The following is a 19106-nucleotide window of genomic DNA, read 5'->3' as shown; positions in this document are numbered from 1 at the left end:
GTTTGTTTCACATAGGGAAGTTGAAAATGAGGAGGTGTTTGATAGGATGTTGTAACGTCTCAAAATATATAGTACGTGTAATTCAAGTCAAGTTTTATTGGTCATAAATTAATGTTCGTTTATGTATTTGGTAATCTTTTGGCTTTTCTTGGGGGTAGAGAGAAATTTGCATACATAGGACTGATAGGAGGTGGATGTTTCTTACGGAGTAGAAAAATATATATAGAAACGAGTATTGGATTTTATATTTTCACTTATTTCGTAAAAATAAGTTCAGATAATTTCATGTAAGATAAGTTTATAAAAAATAACTAATAGGTTGGTACCCAAGACCTGCATGATCGAATCTCGTCTATATCATTTGTCGCCTTGTTCTTTATGGCTCTCTATATACCCAAAAAAAAAATTATGATATAAGTTTAGGTACATAAGTTTCGTAATGCTTATATATACCAACAAGAAAAAGATGATAAAACAAAGTCTTCATTGAATTCACTAGTGATTTTGCTGACTTTTAGTCAAGTAATTAAGATTTTATTGTAATCAACTCTTCGTTGGGTCAACGATACATCCTACCTAATAACACTAATTAGTAATTAGGGAGAAGCAAATAAATAAAACATGCTTTTGCAGCGTGTGGTTCGTCAATGCTTGTATGGAAGGGTGACTTGGAGTCAAGTACTTATCTGTGGATTAAAAATTTATAATGGTATGACCGTATGGTGGTTAATTAAGTTGGCCATTTCATCTTAATAAAGCTACTTACATGTTAGAAAGACACCATATAACTAATGACGCGTCAGAATTGAAGAGACTTTTCTTGGTCATTACATGATCATTTCATTCATTTGAAGAGAATATTACGGCGTACTTAGTTTATAAACTGATGGCTTGTACATAGTAGAATGTTTAAACTTTTTACTGATATTAAATCTTGTTAGAACATGTATATTTACATACACAATCATGTGATTGATTGTGTAAATATTTTGTAATTACGTTTACCTAAATTAGCTTACTGTTGAAGGTTGTATATATACGCTATTCTAACAAATCTCTCAAAAGGTATAGTTCTTTTTCTCTAAATGGGATAAATTAAAGTAGCATATGATTTAGTCACCAAATAATGCTACGTACTATGTGTAAGTTTAATTAAATTTTAATCAACCTTATAATCTCTAGAACAATTTAGGCAGAGAAATTATAGTTGGACTTGCTTCCACGACAATCAAACTATGTCTTCTTGCCAAAGAATGCTTGCCACCCAACAATTTATTTTTGATTTTTTATTTTTACGTAAAACCTTAACAACTCTTTTTTTTTTTTTAGAGAATTAGAATAGAATCCACCTTTTCTCCCACCACCACTTCCACAACTTTTCTTCTTCATGAAGCACAATACAAAATTATTCCCCACTTTCTTTAAATTTTCTTTCATATTTTTGTTACGATAAATTTATACACTAGATATACCTAGAGTTAAGTATATACGAGGTAACACTACAAGAATTTGTACTTTAACGACAACTTAATTACGACGGGTCAAAAATCCCGTCGTAAAAGGCTTTTGCGACAGGGCTAACAACCGAACAATGACGGGAATAATCGTCGCAAATGTCTTTTATGACGGGTTTACGATGGATTTACGACGGGATTTCTATTAACGACGGCCCCTTTTATGACGGGTTCGCGACAGGAAATCTCGTCGTTAATCAACGATTATTGGCCTTTCGCGACGGGATTTCCCGTCGTCAATAGTACAATTTCTTGTAGTGTAATTAAAGGTATAACAAACTCCTAAAGAAAAAAATCTGGAATTAAATTTCATTAGGAAAATTTCATTATAGAAGAGAGCTACATGATCAATTAATATAAAAATTAAAGTTACAAAATTCGATCACCAATTGATTAAATTAAATTTAACTAATTAACAAAGTGGATGATCAGAATTTAGACCACTAGAAATCAGAGATTTTAATCCCAACATCAATTTCCTAAAAAGAATCTACACTTACCCATCACATAATTAATTGTATTTTATCATAAAAATGTGATCCCTTCAAACAATACAACTCCTACAAAAAACATCATGACAAGAGTCATAGCAATCTTAGCTCTTGTACCACTTGAGTAGTTATACTCTGTCACGTATAGATTATTATTATTGCCCGAATAGTAGAACCTTGGTGGCGGCGGCGGCTTGGTCATGCAAGGAATACACGGAGGCTCCTTTGGCGGTGGTGGTGGCGACGGTGGTGGTGGGCATGGTGGAGGTGGAGGTGGAGGACATTCAATGATTGGCGGAGGCGGAGGTGGTGGTGGCAATGGCGGCGGTGCGAGTGGTTCGGCAGGACAAGTGTCACAAGGGCAAGTGTCACACTTTATGCTAGGGTCTTGAGGGATTGGTGAGTCAATCTCTTGTGCTTTTTGGCAAGAAATCGAAATTAATAAGATGAAAAGTAGAAGAAGATGATTGTGGAGTTTTTGATGGATTGAAAACATGATTTTTGGTGCATTCAAAATGGAAGAGAGAGAAAGTTTTGTGATTGTTAGAGTAAAGTGGTGTGTGTACGTAAATGGAAGAAGATGCATAGAAGGGTGTGTTTAGGTCAAGTTATATGTGTAATATAATGGTCATATGGTTAGGTGGACTTTTGGCTTTTTGAGGAGAGAATTTCCAAAAGTGATATGATTGTGGGATGGAAGGTTCTTTTTCTTTCTTTTGGTTCGTTTATGTTCTACGCGTAGTATATGACTAATTATTGTGACTCTTGTGTGTGGATTACAAATTAATTACTAGATAGTTCAAGAAGAATCGTGTCTTGGTTTAATATAGTAAGAGTTGGATATTCAATTCTACAGTAACTAACAACATATACTTCATATGATATACCTTGTAGTCTTGTAGGTCTGTGTAGTAAGAAGTTCGTTGTTGTGCGCCTACATGACAATTCAAGCTAACATTTGTCGACTTGTGATGGATATGCACCCCTACGTGCAAATTAATGTGTTGCATTTAAAGAACCATCTTAATTAACCACTTAGATGCATTTGTTAATTTAGCTGTTGTATCATAGAAGATACGCGGGAGAATTAGAGCCTACATTTAGGAACTATTTACATAACGACCTGGTGGTCGGACTCTATTATCTCCTACATCGTATCACATAATTGTGCACAAAACAGTTAGCTAGAATCCTTGTAATTGGTTTATGTTTTTTAATAGGTTATGCATAAAGCCATGTTATGTTGTATTTGTACACATCTTTACGAGTGATGAAATGATTGTGAATAATTGACAAAAACAATGGCAATGTACTATTGACTTATTGTCATTGACCATAAATATGAATTTTCATTAACTGAAAAATGAAAAGTGGAAAAGAAAGTGGGAATTTGGAGGTGATCAAATTATTCATATAGGAAAGCCATGTGAAGTGATTCCATCCCATGAATGAACACAGCATTATTCTTGACTTCAACTTTCACAATTATACATGGTCGGCAAGATGTTGCACCTCATTATGGGGTCATCATTGAAAAATTAACTGCTCACCTTTTTAATTTATTAGTTTACATTTAGCACAAAAGATCGTTGAAACTTCTTTTTATTTAGCAGGTCATATGTCATGTTATTAATCGATCTGCTACCTAGCTGGGATAATAATATAATATTAGACATCAGTAATGTTGCTCGATGCTGAATTTTGTCGTAAATTTTGAACTAATAGGTACTGTACTACATAATACACTAATACTCCGTAGGAAACATTAGTTAAAAACTTAGATTTATTTCCTTTTTGAGCAATAAATAGGATTTGTATTTGGTTTACTATATAGGGTGATAGTTAGGAATTATAAAATGGTGATGGAAGCTTGAATTACATTGATTAATTAAGAATTGATTTCCATGTTAGTGATTGAGGTAATAATTAATATAATAATGTGTAATGGGAACATCAAACATGACATGATAGACTTTGGCTTATTTAGGAGGCATAGAATTGAAAATCAAATGATGAGTGGACTCTAATACTCCGTATTATTTATCCATGTGACTGGGATCACAGAAAGTTTGATGCTGGCATTATTCTTACTAAACTTAATTTGACAGACTTCAACTTGTACAATTACAAATTTACAACCAAGACTCATTGGTATCAAGTTATATTTTCGCTGCAAATGAGTTACAGGGATAATATAATTACTACTATAAATGAGAAAGAGAAAATTAAACATATAATTATATGACTTATCGTAAACAAATATTCAGTTTTAATCACTAGGACAGAACTCCATTGATGTTTACTAGCATCAAGTTAACTACCTGCACGTCCTTAGTGTTATATTATTACCTTTTATCCGTTCTGATTTTATGGTTACCTTACAACATTACATTATTACTAAAGTTTGTGGGACTAGTATAATTGCATGAACAACATTACATACACATAATTGAAGTTTGTTTAGTGACTACATGGCTAAGAGGTCATGCAAGCTTGCTAGGAAGTTGAAGTAAGAAAGAAGCCTTTGGTGACACAAAAAGGTTTTAATTTTGGCACTGAAAACAGAATCAAATGCTTCACTTTTGGTAGTTGCAGAACATATGTATAGATAGATAAGGAATTTCAATTCTTAGCCATTACTTATTTCCTTTTGACACTTATATATGAACTTTCCGAGTTATGCCAGAACTTCAGCATATATTCCTTCCTTCCCTTTATTTATTTTCTCTATCTATTTTATGTTGCCACTAATGATGGAGCCAGAATTTTTAAATCGGGGTGTCGATATATTTGAATTGAGGTGTCCACATGTTAGTAAAACAGTTACTTAGTCCGTATTAATTTTATGAGAGTAAAAATGATAAGAACTTTAAGAAACGAATGTAATATGTACAAGTATGTTGTATAAAATTTTCTGAGAGTAAAGATGATAGTTATAAAGTCAACTTTATTGAGTCCGATATCTCAACCAATGATTAAAATATACACGAAAAATCTCAATGCTATCCTGTTAGAGATGATCGATAGTAATTTCATCTTATCAAACATGAATTAGCTTGATCAGCTATCATTACATACGCTATGTAGACGTATATAGCTTTAAACTACCATTAAATATGTAAATGAATACAGAGTAGTTGATATCAATGATAATATGTTTTTTCTATGTCAATTTCTAAGATTTTACATAATTTTTTTTTCTATGAATTGGTATTTGATTTCCAAGTTGGTTAAACAATGTGGTGGTTCACCAAATACGAAATATTGGTGTTGAAAATTGAGCATTTTACAGCTAGACATAAGTCATGGATGATGGGCCACTGGCCCACTAGATAGCTTGCCGAATCCGAAGATTCCATTAAATCATCCATCTTTATTCTTTAAGAAAGCAATACCTATATATTGCAAATTTGCAATTAGCTTTAATAGTAGTATCTGTATAAGTGTATAACACCCTTTAGTTGATTCATACTACCTTTGAATGCATTCCTCTTATTTTAGCATGTTTTCGTTTTGTTTCTATATCTATATTCTAGTTTAATCATCCTTTTAATGTTTATTAGTACTCAAATAGACAAATGATCTGGAAAGCCAGAAATTCCCTTGAAGTTCCTCTTTGTTTTTCAAGGGCCTTCCCTTGATGTTTGTAAACATTTGATTGTTTATTAATGAAAATCCTTACTTGCTTGCCAAAAAAATAAATACACAAATGACTTTAATAAGGTAGAAAATATGACTTATTACTTTTTTCCATGTACGCATATCTTATCTGAACATACCTGTTGTGAGGGGGACGAAAAGGACGAGGCTCTTTTCCTAAGAAATAGCTCGAACGCGGTTATTGTGATACGCAAATAAAGTCGAAACCCATGCGAACGTATTTGACCACAACAGCCTTATGTTCCCTTGTGATCCTTGTTGTGGAGATCGGTCAATGTACATCCGCAGAGTAGGGATTGAGAGTTCGGGGGACATTTACTAATACGGGGAATACCCTACATTAGCCCATGCGACGGTCCTTACTAGTTCAATGCAATGACGAAAGGGACATGTGTTAGGCTACATTACTAATGAACTGATTTTAATGCACAAATATTAACTAACGACGTCAAAATAGTGATTTAGATTAATTTAAGGGGCTTAACAATAATCAGATTTGACCAGAGATTATCTTATTAGGCGTGATCAATGTAGCAGATTTTTATGAACAGTTTTATAGGGTGGAGAAAGCGATAAAATAGGTATTTTTGCAATTTACAATGTTGCTTAAGCTATATTGCGGTTCTGATGAACACTGACCACTTATCCTTGCTAGATTTCCTTTTCTGCTTTGAACTTCTTGGTAACTAACTGGTTGCTCCTGATTTCTGGTGCGATTTCTTAGAGTTTTCCCTTAGATTTCTCAGTTTTGGCTAAAGAATTGATTATCACTTTGGCAGTAAATGGGCCGATTTAGGTGTTTATACGGACAGAGGTCTGCTTAACAAGAGTTTGGTACCGATTTCCAGAATTCAGAGGTTTGTATTTATAATGTAACTGACCGAATAAAGATAGACGTTTAAAGAGATTGAGTTTAAATAGAACTAAAACACTAGCTCTAGATATTTCTCGCGCTAGCCTGACCAGCGCAAGAAATAAATCACGCTGGTAAGGATGCGTCAGATTTGTCAGTTGTTGATTCAGCGACAGCTTATTCTGAAATTCTATCAGTGTCGTGATTTGGTGAGAAGCAAACTGTAGCGCGAGACTGTAGTGGCTCTGGGTTGGTTGCGCTAGAAATAAACGGAGCTTATGTGCCACGTGCTAGAAATACCTATCGCAAATAAATTCTATCCACGCGTTTTTCTAGATCCTTTCAGTTTGTTACGGATTCTATCTCTTTCACGGTTTTATCTCTTCTACTATACTAGTTGGAGTACAACTCTTATCTTTTCTAAGGATTAATTATAGTGCAATATAATCTCTTTGAATATCATCATGTACGGTTGCTATATCTGGTAGTTGTTAAGCATAACAGTTAATATAAGTGGCAGTTACTATAAATGGAAATGTGGATTTCGGGATCACTTCAGTCAGTCGTAGGATGTTCGTTGCGTACTTAGGAAAGTGTTGGCAAGTAGTATTATTTCATCATCCAACTCACCTCTTCGGGCCATGGGTCAAATGTAGGCGTCTACAGTTAATTAGCCCCTACTTTGATTGAGTCTGATTAAGAAGATGATCAAATTATTGACGAGGTGCGTCTTAGAAATCCGGTCTTTAGTAGACCAAACTTATGTGAGGGTCTCACGAGTCCCCGAGTGATAACATTTGACTTAAGGGTCATCACTAGAAATGTCAACAGTCCTCCTTACGAGTCATTGGAGATCTGCTAACCTAAACCTAAACCTAAACCTTCTCACAGACTCATTGAAGATGTTCAGATGGTGAATGGAATTGGGTGGCTAGACTTGATTAACATACTAGAAAGTTCAGATGATAAGGAATGCTTGATAAATCTGAGTGGGAAACTAAGTACTCGGAAGTTTGGGTAGCCAATTCAAAGGTAGTTTCTTTTATTCTTGACTAAGTAGTGAGCTAGAATAGGTTACTCTAAAATATGAGCGATTAGAAATTGGATTATCATGATCGTCTCGAGATTTAATCCAAATAAAAAATCGAGTAGGTGTCAAACTTGTATTTTGGGCAATAATTCCGTGGCTATTAGTCAAGTGAGAGTTATAGTGCTCTCATTGTCTAGAATTTACTTTTGTATACATTAAGATCTAGGTGATTTGAATGAAAACGGAATGTGATAATCGCTTATAAATTAAGAATGTTAATTTTTTAATTTCGATGTATGGTATGACTCAATAATCCTTTTATATAGTGAATTCTATCTATAACAACGTACCAATTATTTTGAATATTCCACAACGCTATTTCGGACGGCTCGGGCTCGAAGGTTGGACATGGGCTTGACTCATAACACAAAAACAGATTTTAGTGAAACTTTTGTACTACAATGGCTATAACTTTCAATCTGCTAACTATTTTTGGCTGAAACTGACTCTGGATGATGGACTAAGGTTAGACAAGAGATTGGTAGTTAATAGGCCTCACAGTTCTTAAGAAAACTTCTTTTATGATCGTTTTAGTGTTTTTACTTTTGGCTATAAGGGTTTGACTTAAGTTACAGGATGAGAATTATGGGAACTATCCTAGGTTTAAGTGGACTCTAGGGGAAACACTCTTAGGGGGCGTTTGGTTGGGCATTTTGGAATGGGTTGGAACGGAGGTAGAATTCATTCCATCCTTTTTATTGTTTGGTTTGAGCTTTTTGGTATGGAGTCTCATATCAAAGGGGTTCTAATTCCACCCCACCACCCTAAAATCTCATACCCACCTCACACCCTAAGATTCAAATTTCATTCCACCCAAGTTACAAATCCTTAATTCACAAAAAAAAAGGCTACAGAGTTTAACGGCGCACACCTCTGACTCTGGCACCGAAGACCTTCCATCTTCTCTGGTGGCAGATTCTTGTTGAATTTTTTTTATTCTTTTTGTATTTTTTCATGGTTTGTGATGATTATTTTTCCTCCTTACATTGTTGGATGGATTACTTTTGGAGTTTTGGATATATATATATATGGGGTTGCATTGTTGTTAGTGATGAGATTTATTTTTGGATTTAAGACTGAAATGGGGTTTCATGGTTTTTCCCCCTTTCTCTGCAACTGATTTCCTATATTAGTTTTTTGGAAATTGATTTACTACTCGTATTTTGTCTTAGTTCTTGAATTATTATCCGCAAATATGCAATACAGTATATGCAAGTTTAATTTGTGACAATTCTCTGAATTTGTTTGAACTGGTTTACAATTTTTTTTTATTGTTTTATCTTTTCGTCTCTATTCTATTGTTCAAGTTTGACGATTGCAGATGCCATTCTAAAAAACCAAACAATATGGTTAGGATATAGAACCCATTTCACAATCAAACCAAACAGTTCCAGATTGGAATGGAAAATAGAATTCATACCACCCTTGTATGAGATTCCATACCAACCCATTCCACTCTAATGAACTAAACGACTCCTAAGTGTGTGAAGACTCTCTAGGAGGTAATTCTAGGTGAATGGTGACTCTACAGGTAAATTACTTTACTTGGTTTGGACTTTAGGGAATAATTATGGTGAAGACTCTATGTGGACTTAGGATTTAATAGACATGATGGACTCAAGGGGTGACTTACATAAGGGTGACAGATCCGGCTAGGATTGTTGACTCTACTTGACTTGACTTTTGCCTCAAATATTATTAAGCGGCTATAATGAGTAATTTGGTATAAATGCATTTTTTAACCGACTTTCGAAAATAGACCCTTTTTTGAAAATATTTCTTTTAGTGAACGTCAAAGGTTACTTTAGCATGAACTGTATTAGGCCGGACATTAGTCTTATTAGAAAGCTAATAGCTACTTACGAATCGTTTTTAGGCATTAAGTACGAATAGAAGTCATTGGCGTGAACTGAACCGGAGTGCGCCCGAAATAATCAGCGTTGTGGTGAACAGTGTTAATATGTTTCTAGCGCCAGCATGTTGAGCTTGGTTTTTTCCAGCGCCTGCAGGCTGTTATGCGTCTTATTCGTGCAATTTGTTTGTTTTATTGTTTTGGTCAATCGGACTTTCTCGTAGCTTATTTTTATTGGTTTAGGCCCTTTGTGTGAGTGTATGTGCACTCAAACATTCAACATTCCGGCACAAAAATGTAATTTGCGCGTACTGGCTTTTGGGATTAACTTGCAAATGCTATGTAGGTTGGTGTTCATGACCATATTTGATTGAACTTAATTTCGTGAAAATACATTCGGTGCATTTTCGAATATGCACTTTTAGGTGGGTATTTTCAGCAAAACTTACGCAATGCTTAAAGCAGATTCGTATTTAGTCTTTTGAATTAGTCACACAAATATCAAACGTAATTAATTTTTGACTTCTAAACACACATAATTAATTGCATGAAATAGGCAGAGCATGCGCAAGAACCTTCTAGCGCTTAGACAGTGCATCGTTGTTCTTTTATAACGCAAGGCAGGCAGGCGATGTATATTTCTGGCGCCTAAATGCTTTTTGTCACTTTGTAATATCAATGCAGAGACCGTTTGAATATGCATGTTCGCACTGCAAATTTCTTGAGCTCAAATTTGTAGCGTCATCCTGGCAGGCGCTGAAAATTTCTTGCGCTTGTCCGGGTTTGCGGAATACGTAATTTTGGTCGTTAGATTCGTATCTTTTATTGTTTTTTTAATATTTTAAGCACTTTTTATTGACCTTATTAAAGTTGTTGACCCTAAACTATGTGTCTGGTTGGTTAGTTTCACATAGCACATAAGATTTCTACACGAACCTAGCAACAAGCATGGATTTAAGTATAATACACACTTAGTTTATGTTGAATCTCTAAAGGTTTATAGGCTAAGTGTCAATGGTACCAAACATATAGTCAATTCCAAGCAGGCCCACGATCGAGGTAGACAAGTTGATGAGCGAATTTTACCGTAAAAGGCCTATCTGATATGAGGTGGAGTGGAACATACCAAAATCGGACCCAGTAGATAAGTGATTTGGTTTGGGATAGGCGGACTACATTGCGAACATTACGAGTCAAAAACATATGAAGCATATGCACCCCCCGTGGTGATTGGGTGTCCTTATTCCCAACTTCCGAGATGAAACTTGCAGGGAAGCCAAGAACAGTAAGCGATTAATTATGTCGCGATCGTAATGTTACATTGAATATTTCAAGTCGTCCCAACTTAATAAGGAAATAAATGTGGCGCATCGTCCGATTTATTTCATGGGCTTCGTCGGCGCATTACTTGCCAAAAATATTTCAAAATTGTCCCCAGTGGAGTCCCCATTGTAAGGGGGGGGGGTCGAAATGGACGAGTCTCTTTTCCTAAGAAATAACTTGAATCGATTGTCCTCGTGGATATGGAAATCATATTAAGTAGAACATGACTAATTGTGGGCATAGCCTCTTTTTACTAGATAGTGATGTCACCATGGGCATTGAGGAAAACTGAAATAATCTGGTTATTGTGATACGCAAGTAAAGCCAAAGCCCATGCGGACGTATTTGACCACAACGACCTTAGGTTCCCTTGTGATCCCTGATGTGGAGATCGCTCAATGCACATCCGCAGAGTAGGGATTGAGGGTTCTAGGGTCATTTACTAATACTAGGAGTGCCCAACATTAGCCCATGTGGAGGTCCTTACTAGTTCAACGCAACGACGAAAGGGACATGCATTAGGCTACATTACTAATGAGTTGATTTTAATGCACATATATTAACTACGACGTCAAAGTAGTGATTTATATTGATTTAAGGGGCTTAACAATAATCATATTTGTCTAGAGATTATTAGGCGTGATCAATATAGCAGATTTATATGAACATATTGGCGAAAGCAATAAAAAAAAGGTATTTTTGTAGTTTAGCTTAAGCTATATTACGGTTCCCGAGAACACTAACCATTTTTCCTTGCTAGATTTCCTTTTCTGCTTTGAACTTCCTGGTAACTGACAGGCTGCTCCTGATTTCTAGTGCGATTTCTCCGAGTTTCCCCTTAGATTTCTCAGTTTTGGCTAAAGAATTGATTATAACTTTTGAAGTAAATGGATTGATTTAGGTATTTATACGGACATAGGTCTGCTTAACAAAAGTCAATATGACAGAGCTATTACGAATACTAGACAGGTATAAAGCTTCGGTTAATACTCAAGCTTAAGGATTTTGGTGAATAATTGGTACCGATTTCCGAAATCCGGAGGCTTGTATTTATAGTGTAACTGGACGAATAAAGATGGTCGTTTGAAGAGATAGAGTTTTAATAAAACCGAAACACCAACGCTAGATATTTCTAGCCCTAGCCTGACCGGCGCTGGAAACAAATAGCGATGGTAAGGATGCGTCAGGTTTATCAGTTACTGAGTCAGCAACAACTCATTCTTGATTTTTATCCGTGTCGTGATTGGGTGAGAACCAAACTGTAGCGCCAGACTGTAGTGGCGCTGGGTTGGCTGGGCTAAATAAACGTCGCTTATGTACCACACGTTAGAAATAACTGCCGCTGGTAAATTCTATCCACGCATTTTTCTAGATCCTTCCGTTTTGTTCCGTATTCTATTTCTGTCACAGTTTTATCTCTTCTACGATACTAGTTGGAGTTCAATTCTATCTTCTCCAATGATTAATTGTAGTGCAATATAATCTCTTTGAATATCTATCTTGTACGGTTGATATAGTTGATAGTTGTTAAGCATAGCAGTTACTATAGGCAGTTACTAAAAATGGAAATGTGGATTTGGGGATCACGTCAGTTGGTCGTAGGATGTTCGTTGCGTACTTAGAAAAGTGTTAACAAGTAGTGTTCGCTTTCATCATCGAACTCACCGCTTCGGGCCAGGGGTCAAATGTAGGCGTCTACACCTGTATTTTTTTTTCTTTTAGGTTAAAGGTTTACCACGATATATTGTCTAGGTTTTAATTCTAAGCATTTAAATCTAGTGACATAGGTCCAAAATCAGCTGAAGTAAACTCATTAAAAGCGAGAAAAGTTATTGTTCACATAATTGATACTCAGAGACTTGGAGTACATAAATTTCAAGGAAATTACTCCAGGCATATAATCCCAATTCATAATTGCGGTGGAGTCGATCGTAATAAAATGAACATCTAGGATCAACAATTGGTCTCACATAACAAGACAAGTTAACTTCCAAGAAATTCACTCATCCCAATTCTACTCACATCCAAACACGTTTAGGTGTGGAGTTTTTTTTACGTTAGAGTCATATAAGGTCCATAAAAAAGGGGTACACCGTACACGTACACGTACACCTTGATACATCTCAACAGGGCTATGAGAAAGATGTTGTCTATTTTGAACGCTAACCCCATTCCAATTTCAAATACATTAAACATTTGGGCTCGGCCCAATATTAAATATGGGCCTTTGGTCAAAAAGAAATATGGGCCTTATAAGTACACGGTTAAAACTTAAACAATTGTCCAATTAGTTACATAGTATAATCAATAAATTAAGATATGGTTATTCAACGGCAACAAGATATTTCGAGAAGTGGAACCAAGAATCAAGGAGAAAGTGCCACGTTAACAAGATAAATCTCCCACTATCAGACACGTGGCACCGCCTCAAAATAAAACCTCTAAAATATCAATCCAAAAACCCAGAAAAACAAAATAAATCAAAAACCTCCATTTAAAAAAAGAACGGTTTGTTCATCTTTCCAAATCTATAAAAACCATGTTGCGTTTAGCACATAATCTCACAATCTTTAGAAAAATCACAATCATAATCTACCTCTTTTACGAATTCCTCGTACCTTCTATTGCAAGATACTTTTAATCCATTTTTATTATTTTTTTTTTATTTAATTTGCTTCAAGGATAGATGCCAATGGTGGGGGTGCCAATATGTGTTGAGTGTGGGACCAGGAGCAACCCTTGTAGGTGCAAGATAGTGGGTCCCACAGTCGGGTTCTTAGCGTTTGTGGTGGCGGCGGTGGTGGAGTGGCCGGTGGGGATGTTGGTGTACCCGTTTAAGCACAGGAAAGGCCGTAAGATCATGGGTCATCCTGTTTCTGTAGTTTATCCTAAAGTTAACAATGCTATTCCTATTTGATACCCCAGTTGCTTCCTTTTTACAGTAATATGGAATTATGTTTATGTTTTGATTACTTAGTAAATAAATGTACTAAGTTATGCTTTCCTTTTTATTCTATCTTATCTAAATTGTATGGAGTAGTTTAGTTGTTGATTAACAATAAATGTTTATACCAGTACTAATGCACCGGATCCCATCAGAACTCCGCAGTTAAGCGTGCTTGGGCGAGAGTAGTACTAGGATGGGTGACCTCCGAGGAAGTCCTCGTGTTGCACCCTTTTTTTAGAGCTCATCTACTTAGATGGTGACAAATAGCGCTCAAAATCTCCCCCTTCTCATTAATCTCCAATCATATATATAGTACAATGTAATTAACCTAGTAAGGCTAAATCAGTAACTTAACATACTTAACATATTTATCGCTTTACAATATTAACACTAATAATACTCCGTTACTCCGTAACATCCCCTCAAGGTGGAGCATGAAGATCTCGAATGCCCATCTTGTCAAGGAAAAACTCAGACTGCGCGTTCCCAACGCTTTGGTAAAAATATCCGCCAATTGTACCTTTGTTGAGACGTACGACGGACAAATAATCCCGTCTTTAATTGCATCACGAATAAAATGACAGTCTGCCTCAATGTGTTTCGTTCTCTCATGAAAAACAGGATTCTGTGCAATATGTAATGCAGATTGACTATCACAAAATAAGTCCACACCTTTCCTGTGCGATACTCCCAGATCACTAAGTAGTTGCTTCAACCACTTTAACTCACACGTCAATGCCGCCATCGAACGATATTCTGCCTCTGCAGACGAACGAGAAACCGTATGTTGTTTCTTGGTTTTCCAGGAAACTGGAGATAATCCAAGCAACACAAACCAACCAGTCAACGAACGACGAGTTAGTGGACAACTCGCCCAATCTGAATCACACCACCCTTCCAACTGCAACACACTATCAGAACGAAGAAGTATCCCTTGACCCGGACACTTCTTTAAGTACCGTACAACCCGCAAAGCTGCCTCCCAATGTTCCTCTTTCGGCGCTTGCATAAACTGTGACAAAATATGAACAGAATACGCCAGATCAGGCCTTGTAACAGCCAAATAAATCAGACGTCCCACCAGACGTCTATATTTTTCTCCGTCCACCAACTCCTTCCCATCTGCCAAAGCAAGTTTATGATTCTGCTCCATCTAAAAATCAACAGGTTTCGCTCCTAACAATCCAGACTCCGAAATAATATCCAAAGCATATTTTCTCTGACAAACATAAAACCCAAGACTACTACGAGCCACCTCAAGTCCAAGAAAGTATTTCAAAGCACCCAGATCCTTCATTTTAAAACATTCACTCAAATATGCTTTAAAACTTTCCAACGCAAATGTATTATTTCCAGCAATAATCATATCGTCGACGTAAATAAGTACACTTAGTTGGAACGTACCTTTGGAGAGAGTAAACAAAGAGTAATCTGATTGTGATTGTCGAAATCCATAAGACATCAAGGCCGTAGACAATTTCGCAAACCAACAACGGGGAGCCTGCTTTAATCCGTACAATGACTTTCTCATCCTGCACACTTTATCACAGTTATTCTTTTGAAATCCGGGGGGAATTTTCATATAAATCTCTTCCTCTAAGTCTCCATGTAAGAATGCATTATGGACATCCATCTGGTGAACCACCCAATTTTTAACAGCTGCAACTGCCAAGAAAGTACGAACAGTTGCCATTTTTGCCACAGGGGCAAAAGTTTCATTATAATCCAACCCCTCCTCCTGATGATTACCCAAAAAAACCAACCTCGCTTTCAGACGCAACAGATTTCCATCTTCGTCTCGTTTCTCAGTATACACCCATTTGCTTTCAAGTGCTTTCTTTCCTGCTGGCAGACTTTCTAATGTCCAAGTGCCTTGCTCCTCAAGAGCATCAATCTCAGCAGCCATTGCTTGTCTCCACCCTTCATGTAGCATAGCCTGTTTAAATGTTTTAGGTGTCTTTTCTGCCTGCAAAGCTGCAATAAAATTTCTGTGTTTGGGCGAAAAATGTTCATAATTAACAAAATATGTGATAGGATAAGGAGTACCTGAGGAAGGTGAAGCCGTAGATGAATTATCAGAAGAACTATATTTTTTCCGTATCGTATGCATCACGTACTCTCGCAGCTTCGTCGACTGAAATTTCTCACGTTTCCCCCTTCCCAACTCCTGACCCGTATCCACGCCCTCATCCTCACGCTGCCCGTGCAAGGCAGTCGCAGCAGCATTCCCTTGTGCTGGCACTGCAGTAGCAGGAGCAGTACTCGCATCACCACTCGCCTGCTCTCCCCTCATCTCGCTGCCCAGCAGCGCACTTCCCTGCATCGCCTCACTACTCAGCAACACACTGCCCTGCAGCGCATCACTCTGCGCCTCGTCTAGCGCCTGCTGCAGCGCCTCTTGTGCCTCATGCGCTCCCTGCAGCGCCTCATCCTGTGCCCCATCGCCTGGCCCACGCTGCACACTCTCACACGCCTGCGCTCCCTCATCTCGCAACACACTGCCCAGCTCACTCCCCAGACCCTCACTCAAAGATCCCAACACAGACCCATCACTCACATCCAACGTCCAATGATCAACCTCATCCATCCCTGCACCTAAATTCTCATTTCCATTGTTGTGAGACTTCCCCATCAATGACTCATTGAACGTTTCAGCATACGGGAACACTTTTTCATGAAATTTCACATCACGGGAAACAAAATATTAATGTGTCTCTAGATCATACAGTTGTCAACCCTTTTGCCCAAAAGGATAACCCAAGAACACACATTTCCGACCTCTCGACTCAAACTTGTCACCCTTACTACGTTGTTTATATGCATAACATAAACAACCAAATACACGAATAGGAACATACGACGGAGGTTTGCCGAACAACATTTCATAAGGAGTTTTATTATCAAGAAGCGGTGTGGGAGTACGATTTATTAAATAACAAGCTGTCAGGACACATTCTCCCCAAAACTTTTTAGGCAAATTCCCTTGAAAACGTAACGCCCTCCCAACATTCAAAATATGTTGATGTTTACGCTCAACCCTCCCATTTTGTTGAGGAGTACCAACACACGAAGTTTCAAACAACATGCCATGTTTAAAGAAATGTCCTTGCAAACAATTAAACTCCGTACCATTATCACTTCGAACAACTTTAATAAACTGATTAAATTGACGCTTAACCATAGCAACAAAATTAAGAAACATCGACTCAACCTCAGTTTTATTGCTAAGTAAATAAATCCAAACGCCTCTTGAAAAATCGTCAACAATTGTTAAAAAATATTTCGCTCCACAAGACGATGGTGTCTTGTAGGGTCCCCAGATTTTCTTTGGTACTCCTTTAGGGGTACTCTTTCGTATCTTAAACAATAAATGTTTATTAGTGCTGAAATACATAAATGTCAGAAATGTGGCAATGTTGTAGGTTTGTAGCCCATCGCCTTATAATGTACGCCGTAGTTTCTGTTGGTATTACTTATTCACTCTTGGTTCCTTCATTAATGAACAACAAATGATTACACATTCACAAATGACTTTATTAATGGTGTGATGTACTCATTCCGTTAAAACGATGTTTCTAATTCTACTTCTAACGTTTTTAGTACATACGGAGTATTATTTTATTATGTATAATTTGTATTTGTGCAAAAATTATAAAATTTGATATTATAAAAGTATTTATCAAGACGAATTAAACATGATCTCGTGTTGATATTATGTATATGTTGAAAATAATTGATATTATGTATATGTTAGAAAATAATTTAGAAGATTTTGTTCAATTTGATTTGTAAATAGTGTTGATTTTTTAAATGAACACATTGTCATAGAATGAATGGAGAAACTTTTTATGTACCTCTATGTTCTTAGAGCATACTCCGTATTTATCAAAAATCAATAAAAAACAATAAAATAGGTTGAAAGATGAGAGAGAAAGGAAGAGAGGGAGTGTGAAGGCATTTAAGAAATGATGTTGACGTGAAGGTGGATGTTTCTTTCTTTTATTCTACCTTATTATTCGTGATGATTGAATTTTGTTCCTTGTTCCTCAATTGAATGTCCTTTATGTAAATATCATTCATAAATAATCGAGGGGATTGCCTTCGTAAATAATTGTTGCAGTTTTGTAAATGATTGTTATTTTTTTTTTTTATGAATTATGGTTGTTGAGGTGATATTACGTTGCTAGGATACTATTAAGTGAAGTTTCGAACCTAAAATAGAATATATTAATTTTAGGTCGCGCTCTAGGATGACCAACAAGAATGACCTAGCTGCTGCTATTCGCCTCTTGGCGGAAAAGCTAACCCAGGAAAGAACTGTGCACCCTGATTCTGCAGGGGACATGTTTGAAAGGCTTGCGAAAGTTAAGCCACCATACTTCAAGGGGCAAGCAGATCCGACCTTCCTAGAAAACTAGATTAGGGAGTTCGAAAAATGCTTTGGGGCGGTAAACTGTCCTGGAAATATGAAAGTAGGTCAAATTGTCCTTTACCTGAAAGATGAGGCCGATCTGTGGTGGAGAGAGGATGGAACTAGGCTAAGTGCTACTGAGGGGTTTAATTGGGACTCATTTATAGTTGCATTGAGGGGAAAGTTTTATCCTCCTTTTATGAGAAAGCCAAAAGCACAGGAATTCATAATCCTTGGGATGAGTAGTATGACAATCGCTGAATACTATAGCAAGTTTATAGCGTTGTCGAGGTTTACACCTGAGGTTGTAGCTACGGAGGAGCTAAAGGCTCAGAGGTTTGAGCAAGGGTTGACCGATGAGATCTAGCTGGGGTTAGGTTCGAAGCCTGTAGGGTCGCAAAATCTTGAATTAATGATGGGAAAGATATGATGCTGGAGAATAGGAATACTCAGATTGATAAGTTGGTAAGTGTGAAGGCCCCAAAAATGTTAAGATTGGTTTACTTGAAGAGTTAGGGAAAGTTCCTGGCATTTCAAGTGTCAATGCTCTTTCTTTGTGTGTTAAAATGACTGAAGATGAGATTGTGATTTTTCGGGATTTGGCTGATGATGATGAGAAATATGATTTCCTATCCATGATTTTTAAAAAAATCTTAAGAGGTTGTTATGGTTGATGATTTTGATCTTAGACATTGGGTTTGTAATTAATTTGACTTTGAGATTGTGTCATTTTTGGTGTCTCTTTTAGTATATAGTAATAGAGGTTGTTATGGTTGATGATTTTGATCTTAAGAGGTTCTTATGGTTGATGGTTTTGATCTTAGACATTGGGTTTGTAATTAATTTGACTTTGAGATTGTGTCATTTCTGGTGTCTCTTTTAGTATATAGCAATAGAGGTTGTTATGGTTGATGATTTTGATCTTAAGAGGTTCTTATGGTTGATGGTTTTGATCTTAGACATTG

At 36.7% G+C, this 19106-nt stretch overlaps 1 pseudogene; it reads left to right on the top strand.

Moving 5' to 3' along the window:
• The first annotated feature begins 13841 nt into the window (after positions 1-13841).
• Positions 13842-13960, top strand: LOC130466458 (uncharacterized; annotated as a pseudogene).
• Positions 13961-19106: the final 5146 nt, after the last annotated feature.

This window comes from Spinacia oleracea, chromosome 1, assembly GCF_020520425.1.
Source record: "Spinacia oleracea cultivar Varoflay chromosome 1, BTI_SOV_V1, whole genome shotgun sequence".
Classification (NCBI taxonomy): Eukaryota; Viridiplantae; Streptophyta; class Magnoliopsida; order Caryophyllales; family Amaranthaceae; genus Spinacia; species Spinacia oleracea.
Note: the sequence above shows the minus strand (reverse complement) of the source record. Positions and strands in the feature narration are given on the sequence as shown.